At 38.7% G+C, this 8,644-nt stretch overlaps 1 long non-coding RNA gene across 1 annotated transcript; it reads left to right on the top strand.

Annotated features, from left to right (window-relative positions):
- Positions 1–3,355: 3,355 nt before the first annotated feature.
- LOC124162597 lies at positions 3,356–8,407 on the top strand. Its single transcript, XR_006865621.1, has 3 exons — positions 3,356–3,396; positions 4,534–4,677; positions 8,069–8,407. It is a non-coding gene; the product is annotated as an uncharacterized LOC124162597 (long non-coding RNA).
- Positions 8,408–8,644: the final 237 nt, after the last annotated feature.

The following is an 8,644-nucleotide window of genomic DNA, read 5'->3' as shown; positions in this document are numbered from 1 at the left end:
TACGAGAATATGCAGTTACTTTTAGAAAATAATCACCAGCAATAATATAGAAAATAATTTTTACTTGAAAGAAAAATGTCATAAACATAAAAAACTCGTTCCTGGATCCAAAAATGTCCTTTGTCAGCCTTTAGTCGATCCAAAAAAATATTCTCTTTCCACCTCTGCTTATGAAATAAGGACTTTTTCAATTTTATGAAAGCAATGGACAAAAATAGTGCTGATTTTTCTTATTTGGAACAAAAAGTCCTTCAATTAAGTGAGGCAAAGATCAAAGAAGGAATATGTATTGAGCCACAGATTAGGGAAGCGCTGAAGGATTAGGAATTTCAACAGCAATTAAGGTCAACGGAAAAAGCGCTTGGATGGCATTCAGAAATGTATCTGGACATTCTTTAGGAAATATCATGGCTGAAAATTATCATGATCATGTGCCAGTGTAGGTGCGAAGAAGGAACGGAAAGGAGGGTTAGAGGGATATAGCGGGTGAAAGGAAGGCACAATTCCTAAGGATATCGAATGCGCCAACACTCTAGAGAGGAGTACGAAATACTTTCGAACCTCGGTCTGATTTCGGCAAATTCACCGCCACGTCCTCGGTGGCTGAAAAAAGACCGTATTTGAATTTCCCTCGTCTCATTCCAAGGATTATATACCGTTAGAAAGGGAATCCATTCTCCTGCGAAGCGATGGTGGCGGCACAAACTCTGTTGGGATACTTTTTTCCCTCATAGTACATCAAATAGGGTGGTTTCCTATTATTTTTTTATTGCCTAAATCGAAAGAGCCTAGTACTCAGCTACCCCCTAGAAGCCTGCGTCGTATCAGCGCTAAGCCTCGCCTCAAGGTCACCTCACAGGGCGGCAGCGGGAACCAGAAACACGTCACACGGAGAGATTTCCCGGCATTCATTCTTACGCGTCGCGTTTTCGCGCGATTGAAATTTCTTTCACTTTCACAAAAAATCACTTTTCATTTAATCGCGAAAAATAGATATCGTCATTTAAAAATCTAAAAGCGTGAAATACGTACTCCAGGAGTAATGATCTTTCGATTTAGGCAATAAAAAAATAATAGGAAACCACCCTATTGTTGATATCCACCTGGTTTGAAAATATTAGCTTCGTACAGAAGCGAAGTTGATAACATTTGGAAACATAAGCGAGAACTTTTTATTCCAGATTCATTCAAAGAAATTTTTACTTTTAATTGTTTATTACTTAATGCAACTAAGATCTCCCCAAACCCATTCATGCGTTCCGTCAAGAATTATTTTCCTTCTCTAGGTTTCCGCAGTTCCTCCTATCCTTCGACACGCTATTAGAGCAGTCGAAATTTTATTTTTCATGGAAATTTTTGGGGTGGTTACCATTTCTTCCAAACCCTCTGAGTAATAGGTCACTAAATCGAGATTAGAGATATATCATTTTAAAAATGATTTCACATAATTGGCATTAAAACTGAACTTATTCATTTCCGGTTACGGCCGCGTAGGTTGCTGTGGCGATGACTATAGTTTCGCTGGCCTCTTCGGTCGAATATTCCGGATCACTACGCGATTCCTTCGACTGGAATTTGCAGTTATGAATTGTTTTCAGCTGCTTCGGTGCGATAAAATTCACTTTTTCAACAATTTTGGTAGTGCTCAGAAGCACAAAAAATGTAATGGCATATCAAATGTGAACACGTACCAGTGTGACCTTTCCAACGATAGTGGAAGAGAAATTGAAACAAAGCGCGGGCATGCACACTAAATTAGGAAGATTAAAACTGAACACATTGCATACAAAAACCTTAAGATATATACATAAAATACACATTATTAAAAGCTAAACTAATATTAATCTGCTAACATGACGCCGGGATGTGGCCAGAATAACAGTCCACTGCAAATATCAAATTAGTTGATGGATGAATCTAAATTACTCGCATACTTATATATAAGTAAGGGTTAAAGTGCGTTTGGTGGGGCCATGGAGCAGGTAGTCCAAAGATGGGCGTGGCACATCCTCCATAGGGTCCTTAATCTTCAACCCTTTCCTCGAGGCATTTGCCCTCGCTGGCTCGTGTCTTGGACCTTCCCAGCGGGGGGCCTCCCTCCCGAAAAGTGACCGCTATGACTGCATTTTGGAAATCCATCAATCAATCCAATAATCAAAAAATGATTATTTGCATAGTACTCCTGTCAATCGTGCGATCAAGAGCGTCTTTAAACCGTGATTCTGCAATGAAAAATAACGATTTTGTTAACTTTGCTAAACACGTGGCTGCAGACCACCGGAAAATGGCAACAGCGCTTTGGAATGGGCAAAGTAGCGGGCTGTTTGAATGAGTTCCGAGCATGATTTGGCCATCTGGTACCGCTCATTTGCACGCCAAGGCTTCAGTTAATTTACCTTTAGTTCCACATAGTCTCCGATTAGATAACCTGCGTCGAGATAATAGGTCAATTATTCCCTTAGTGGGATATTGAAGGGTTAAAGCAGTCGAACTACTTCAAAAATTCGAAAAACACCCGAAAGATGGATAGGTTGTGTGAGTTTTAGACGGTGACTGCGAGTCCCTTTACATATTATATTATTACGCAAAATACACCTACCACAGGTAACAACAACCTTGACCTCTTGGCAACGAGTGCGAAATCAGAACTGAGACTGTTATTATTGACCACAAGGCACATATTTCATACCTCATGGTTCATCTACATCTACATAATACCCTGCGAGCCACCTCTAGGGTGTTTGGCAGGGGGTGATTAATCACCAGAATGCAGCATGCATTTGGACTCCCACATGCACACCACACCATCCAAAAAACGTCCCGTATACTAACAAACTATACTACTATATGGTGTTAGAAATAATTATTGAATTAAGAAACATGCATTAATTTTTACATAGGTTAGTAGGCTACACTACAAGTCATGCAATATATTTACGAGTTCTATTGCTGCCGTTATAATTTCTTATTGATCATGGAAAAAATGACATTCGGAATCTGTCTGTTCTACAATCTATCTCTCTTATTTTATTTATATGATCTGATCTTCCGTAGTATGTTGGCGTCCGTTAGATATGGTTAACTTCGTCCGAAAAGACACTGCTCTTGAATTAATCTAAAAGGTTTAGTCTATTTTTCAATCTACGGTCCGACAGAGTGTAACATAATGTAAACAAGCCACCATGTTGTTTGTAAATAATTAAAAACTAACAATGGTAGTGAGGGACGGGGAGATTGTTGTGAACGGAAATGGGGAGTCGTGTATGGAGAGAAGGAGGAGGTAGACGTGTTACAAAGAAAGATCGAGAGAAAGACTAAAGTAGCGGTGTATTGAGAGAGCAGAGGAAGAGATACGGCTGAATTCAAGGTCCCCACTGGTGCAGTTCATGGCATTAGGTCAGTGAGTGGTAGTACGGGTAGTACAAATGGTATTGTAATAGTCATGGTGGCTTTTTGATGTTGTTTTTTGCTTCCAAATTTCAAAATATAGAGCTTGTTTTTTAATTGTACTGAATTTATTTGTTAAGCAAGTAGTGTATATTTAAAAACGTTACAAGAGATTCCCATCCGAGTTTATCTAAGAGGTCAGTTACACTAACAAGACTATCGTAACGACCTTTCACATACCTGGCAGCTCTTCTTTGCACGCGTTCTAACTCTGTTATTAAGTCTTTTCATGAGTGTCCCAAACACTGGCAGCGTATTCCAAATGTGGTCTAACGAGTGAAAAGTAGCTAATTTCTCTCACTTTGTCGTCGCACTTTCCTAATATTCTTAACCAAATTATTTAACAAAACCCATTTTACGATTAGCTTGACCGCGGTTATTTCTCGAATATGTTTATTCCACGATAGATCATTATTGAGTCTAACTTCTAGATATTTAACGGATTCAACAGTCTCTAATTGGGTACTCCGAATTATATAGCTACGTTGTAGGGAGTTGTTCTTCTTCCAGAAATTCATTACGACGCATTTTTTCAAATTTAATTCTAACTGCCAAGCATCGCACCAAGCTTGGATAGCAGCAAGGTCATTCGTTAGTTCATCTATATCTTTGCTGGAACGGATTTCTCTGTAAACTACAGTGTCATCTGCAAATAATCGTAACTTACTGTGTACTACTTCGCCAATGTCGTTTATATAAAGAAGGAATAGGAGTGGGCCTATGACATTGCCCTGAGGAACGCCAGAAGTGACTCTAACCTCATTGGAGACTGCACCGTCTAATACTACTCTTTGGACGCGGTCGCTCAAAAATTCTCTTATCCAGGAAATGACATCTTCGTCTAGACCATAAGATTTCATTTGTGGAAGGCTAGCCAGCCAGCGAGGGCAAACGCTTGGAGGAAAGGGTTGAAGATTAAGGACCCTATGGAGGATGTACCACGCCCATCTTTGGACTACCTGCTCCATGGCCCCACCAAACGCACTTTAACCTAATAACTATAATCTATTTTCATTTTACATATTATCAATATTCCAATTATATATTTGAATGGTATTTATTCTTTTTCTTACCTGCTTCACCTAGGATGGAGAGGAAATACCAGCAAAACATTTGAAGCACACAAATGTAACTGTTTACCCTCATGAAAGTTGTAAAGGACAACATTAAGGAATTAAAAAGCGCATGATATGTGCTTCTGACCCAATACACCCAAAGAGATCATGTGTAGTGAGTTAATAAATTTTTTATTGGCTAATGCAATTTTTTGTACATGGATACAGGAAAATATGCATATGATTGCTCCACCTAGAATTCATTCATTCTAGGCGGAGACCATACGTACTATCATCTAACGATTTGATCGTTGGATCCTTCTTCCTCATAGAAGGGCCCTCCAAGATCGTTAGAACATTAATTGCTTATGCTTGGTTTCGCTAATAGTAGGGCCCCCTTTGCTAATATAGTGTTTGTGTGTTTTTCCCTCGTCCCGTCCCTTCCGTCCCTTTCCCTTCCCAGAGGCGTTGACGGGCTCCTATCGCGGCGGTGCCTCTTTCCTTTTTCCTTCCTCTCCTGCCCCTCCCCGGGTGATCGGGCGTATAAGCCACTGGCTTGTGGAGTCGGTGCAGACGACGCGCAAAAATGATCGTCAGCTGATATGTAGTTCCGCTTGCCACCGCCAGGGGAGTGGAGACAGCCAGTCGCGAAGAGCAGCCAACCGCAGAGTTCTAGAGAGTTCTACGCCGACTGTCAAGGTGGTCAAGGCTACTGCTGGTGCTGATCGATTGTAGTGTCTTCCTCAATAAAACAACGCTCACCACGAGCGGTTCATTACCCCGTAAAAGTCTTTATCCTTCATTGAGCCAACGAAGAGGACTACCACGCTACACAACGATCAAATCGCTACCCGGTGTGTTGTATCCTTGGAAGGGTTCGCCCAGAACCCTCATACTCTCCGTACGGACTATCAGTAATGCAAATCTTTGTAAACCAAACCAATGTCATACAACCTTACCACACTGTATGACCTTACCACAAATGGGGGGTGATGTAAGATGAGGGGTCTTGGTACCTGCTCCCGCATTTCGAGGGTACTGCCTGTGTAGGGTCCCAAAACTATTACTTTGCGAACCCGCGACCATCATAAAAAGGGGAGAGAAAGTACACGTATTTTTTCAGCATTCGTTCGTCTGTGTAGGAAAATCTCATGCACAGACAGCGTGCACGTACATCTCCATCTGAAGTCTGCCAAAAAATCTCTCTCTTATAGAGGTTCCTAGATTCTCGCTTATAGAGGCTCTCAAGAGTAAAAATGGCTGGACCTGGCAATTTGTCTCATTTGTTGAGGTTTTCACTCATCCAGTTCTCGCTTATATAGGTATATGACTGTAAATGTGTTATCAAGTAGTGTATGACCATATATACATAGTATGGATAGGATCATATTATGAGATGGAGTATCCCTGCATGCCATGGTCAAGCCCTCCTGCACGATTCACAAAACTAATTCAGTCATTGGTGCTTGATTTTTTGATAAATATACGTAATATTGTCCAGATTAAGAGTTATAACTACACTTGTGGAAGGGCTAAATAATGATACTCAACACATACTTCTCACTCTCTGATCAACACCTTGCATACAGCATTGTTTAAATCCCTCATGCACCTCCTTTCTGGCAGGTATTTAAACTGGAACTCTTTAACGTGCACTCCTCTCTTTTGTTTCATAATTTTTAAAATGATTTTTAATGGAATTTTTTTGTAGTTGTACAGGTATGATGTTAGCAATCCTTTTATAAGTGATGCAAATTGGTGAAAGTAGCAACTATGAAGACAACTTTTTAAACAAAAAAATGTGTGGACATGCTAAAAGGGTAAAACTTACGCAAAATTACATTATTAATGATTTTGTCCATTTCATGGGAACAAACATAGATGATTAAATGAAATTGTCAAAATAAAAGGAGTCAACAGTAAAAACGAGAATTCTTGCCATCCGTCCTGGTTCCAGTAAAATGCATTAATGATGCAATTTTCCTGATCTGTATGCAACACGTCACTGTCCATTTTTTTTTTATCAACAACTCCCCTACTTGTACTAAAATTTGTGAGACTGATTATTTATTTTTTCATAATATTTATTTTCACTGTGAACAAATTTTCACGAACTTTGATGGTTGACAATGCAAATTTTCGTGTTACATTTAGTATTTTGTGGTTTTTGCTCAACTTTCCAGTGCTTGTTGGCATAATTGGCATTTTTGTACAGTTGAATTCCTTTTTCAGACTTTACTACCACATGCAAACCCTTAAAACAGAAGCCGAAACTCTTTAAGTGACATATATAAGTCCATAAAGCTATTTCTTCATTAAATTTATGAAAACAAACTATGTATGTAGTGATATAGGCACATAGGCTGCCATCACTTTGCGTAAATTGCAAAAGAATTATCATATGCATGACTTAATTTTGAATGTAAAGTAATACATGTACCTAACAATATGTTATTGAACCTCATGTTCACTGTTCATTAACCCTAAAAGTGCCAACATTCACCTTTCCTTGGCATGTCAATTTTCTTTGTCTATAAAATTATTTCACTGATATGATTTTTTCAATAGTTTATTTAATATGTACTGAGGAAGAGGATTTTTCTGCACTAAGATAAGTTATCAGTATATAATGAGGAATGTTAATGGTTTTGACATTTTTATAAACGTCTGCATTTCTGAGTGAAATAGCCTGGCAATTTCCTGCTTAAATTAGGCTACTGTGAATGGCTCAGAGGGTTTAGTTTTGTGTCAGCCAATATTTTTTGTGGAGAAGAATCATATTTATGAAGAAATCTCTGGGAAACTAAAGCCTCTGTAACCCACCAGAACGGATGTAATTGATCCTCATCCCCCTTGTAACTTAATCCTAAACTGCCTTGGAACTGTTTGTGTCAGCCAATACCTATGTTCTTAAGATCCTTCACCCCTTCCTACTCCAACACCTTCTCATTTGAGCCATCACCATTTTGATTGTTAGGTACTACAAATGTTTTTGCTCTTAACATTGAGTCCAATAGAGGTATCCTATGTGTTGCTTCATACCATGATTTTGATTCATTGTGCAGTTCATGTTGGTCCCAAATTTATTGCAAAAAGGATAGTTAATTTGGGCTTTTATTTATTGGATTTCAATTATCATGAAAAATAATCCTGGTTTATATTTGGTGGATACTGGAGTTGATATGTATATAAAATGTGTTTGGTCAGTATTTTCATGTAAATAATGATGGAAAATCTAATTATTATCTGGTTTGTTAAGTGCTTTCATGGCTTCATAACTTTGCAAGGAGCCTTTCAAACATAATAAAGCTTGAATTACATAAAATACATACTGCCATGCTCGTACATCTATTTCACCTCTTTTTTGAATGCATACATTTTATCTAATAGTAATTAATTCTCCATAGTCCATTAGAAAGCCTCTAACAAAAAGTCCTTCGGAAAAGAAACAGAATGCAGTAGGACGGCAACATTATTTGAAATAATTCTAATTTTTTGGGAAAGAAATCGAAAAGCAATCTGATGGCAAAATAGTCACATTTACTCCTCAAAATACATAATTCTAGGTCCAATGGAAAGGGATTAGAACGCAATTGAGTAGGGACTATCCACAATGCAAGCCAACTGGAAAGCATCAGAAGCCAATTGAAGAGCAAATTTCCTTTCCCTATCCTGTCCTTTATCCTGTGAAAAGAAACGGCAAGCAAAAATTTTCACCTGGGGAAGGAAACATAAGGTGGGTAGTCGCTACAAGGGAAAATTTTCAGGAAGATGAAGTAAAGCCAGCTCTAATGGCTTTAATTACTACATACTTTGCCTTCATTCCATTAATCTAAAGTATAGACAATAGGATAGTTTCCTTTATCAACAAAAACGAAAGGCATTGATTGCGATTCGTAACCCACCATTAATGCATTCATAATACACAAATTAGTATTTGGTTTTAGAAATACCAGTTTAGACGAATGTTAATGGTCAATTTTAACCTCTTCTGAAAAAGGCCAGATTGGCGCCCATGCGATGCCACTCCACCTGACGTCACACGGGCCCAAGATGCTGTACCAGTAGTCAGGAGATTTACATCATCTTTGATTACCAATGCATGCATGAGGCACAGAACTCAGAGAAACATCTCTGCATAA

This window comes from Ischnura elegans, chromosome 7, assembly GCF_921293095.1.
Source record: "Ischnura elegans chromosome 7, ioIscEleg1.1, whole genome shotgun sequence".
In the NCBI taxonomy this organism is placed as follows: domain Eukaryota; kingdom Metazoa; phylum Arthropoda; class Insecta; order Odonata; family Coenagrionidae; genus Ischnura; species Ischnura elegans.
Note: the sequence above shows the minus strand (reverse complement) of the source record. Positions and strands in the feature narration are given on the sequence as shown.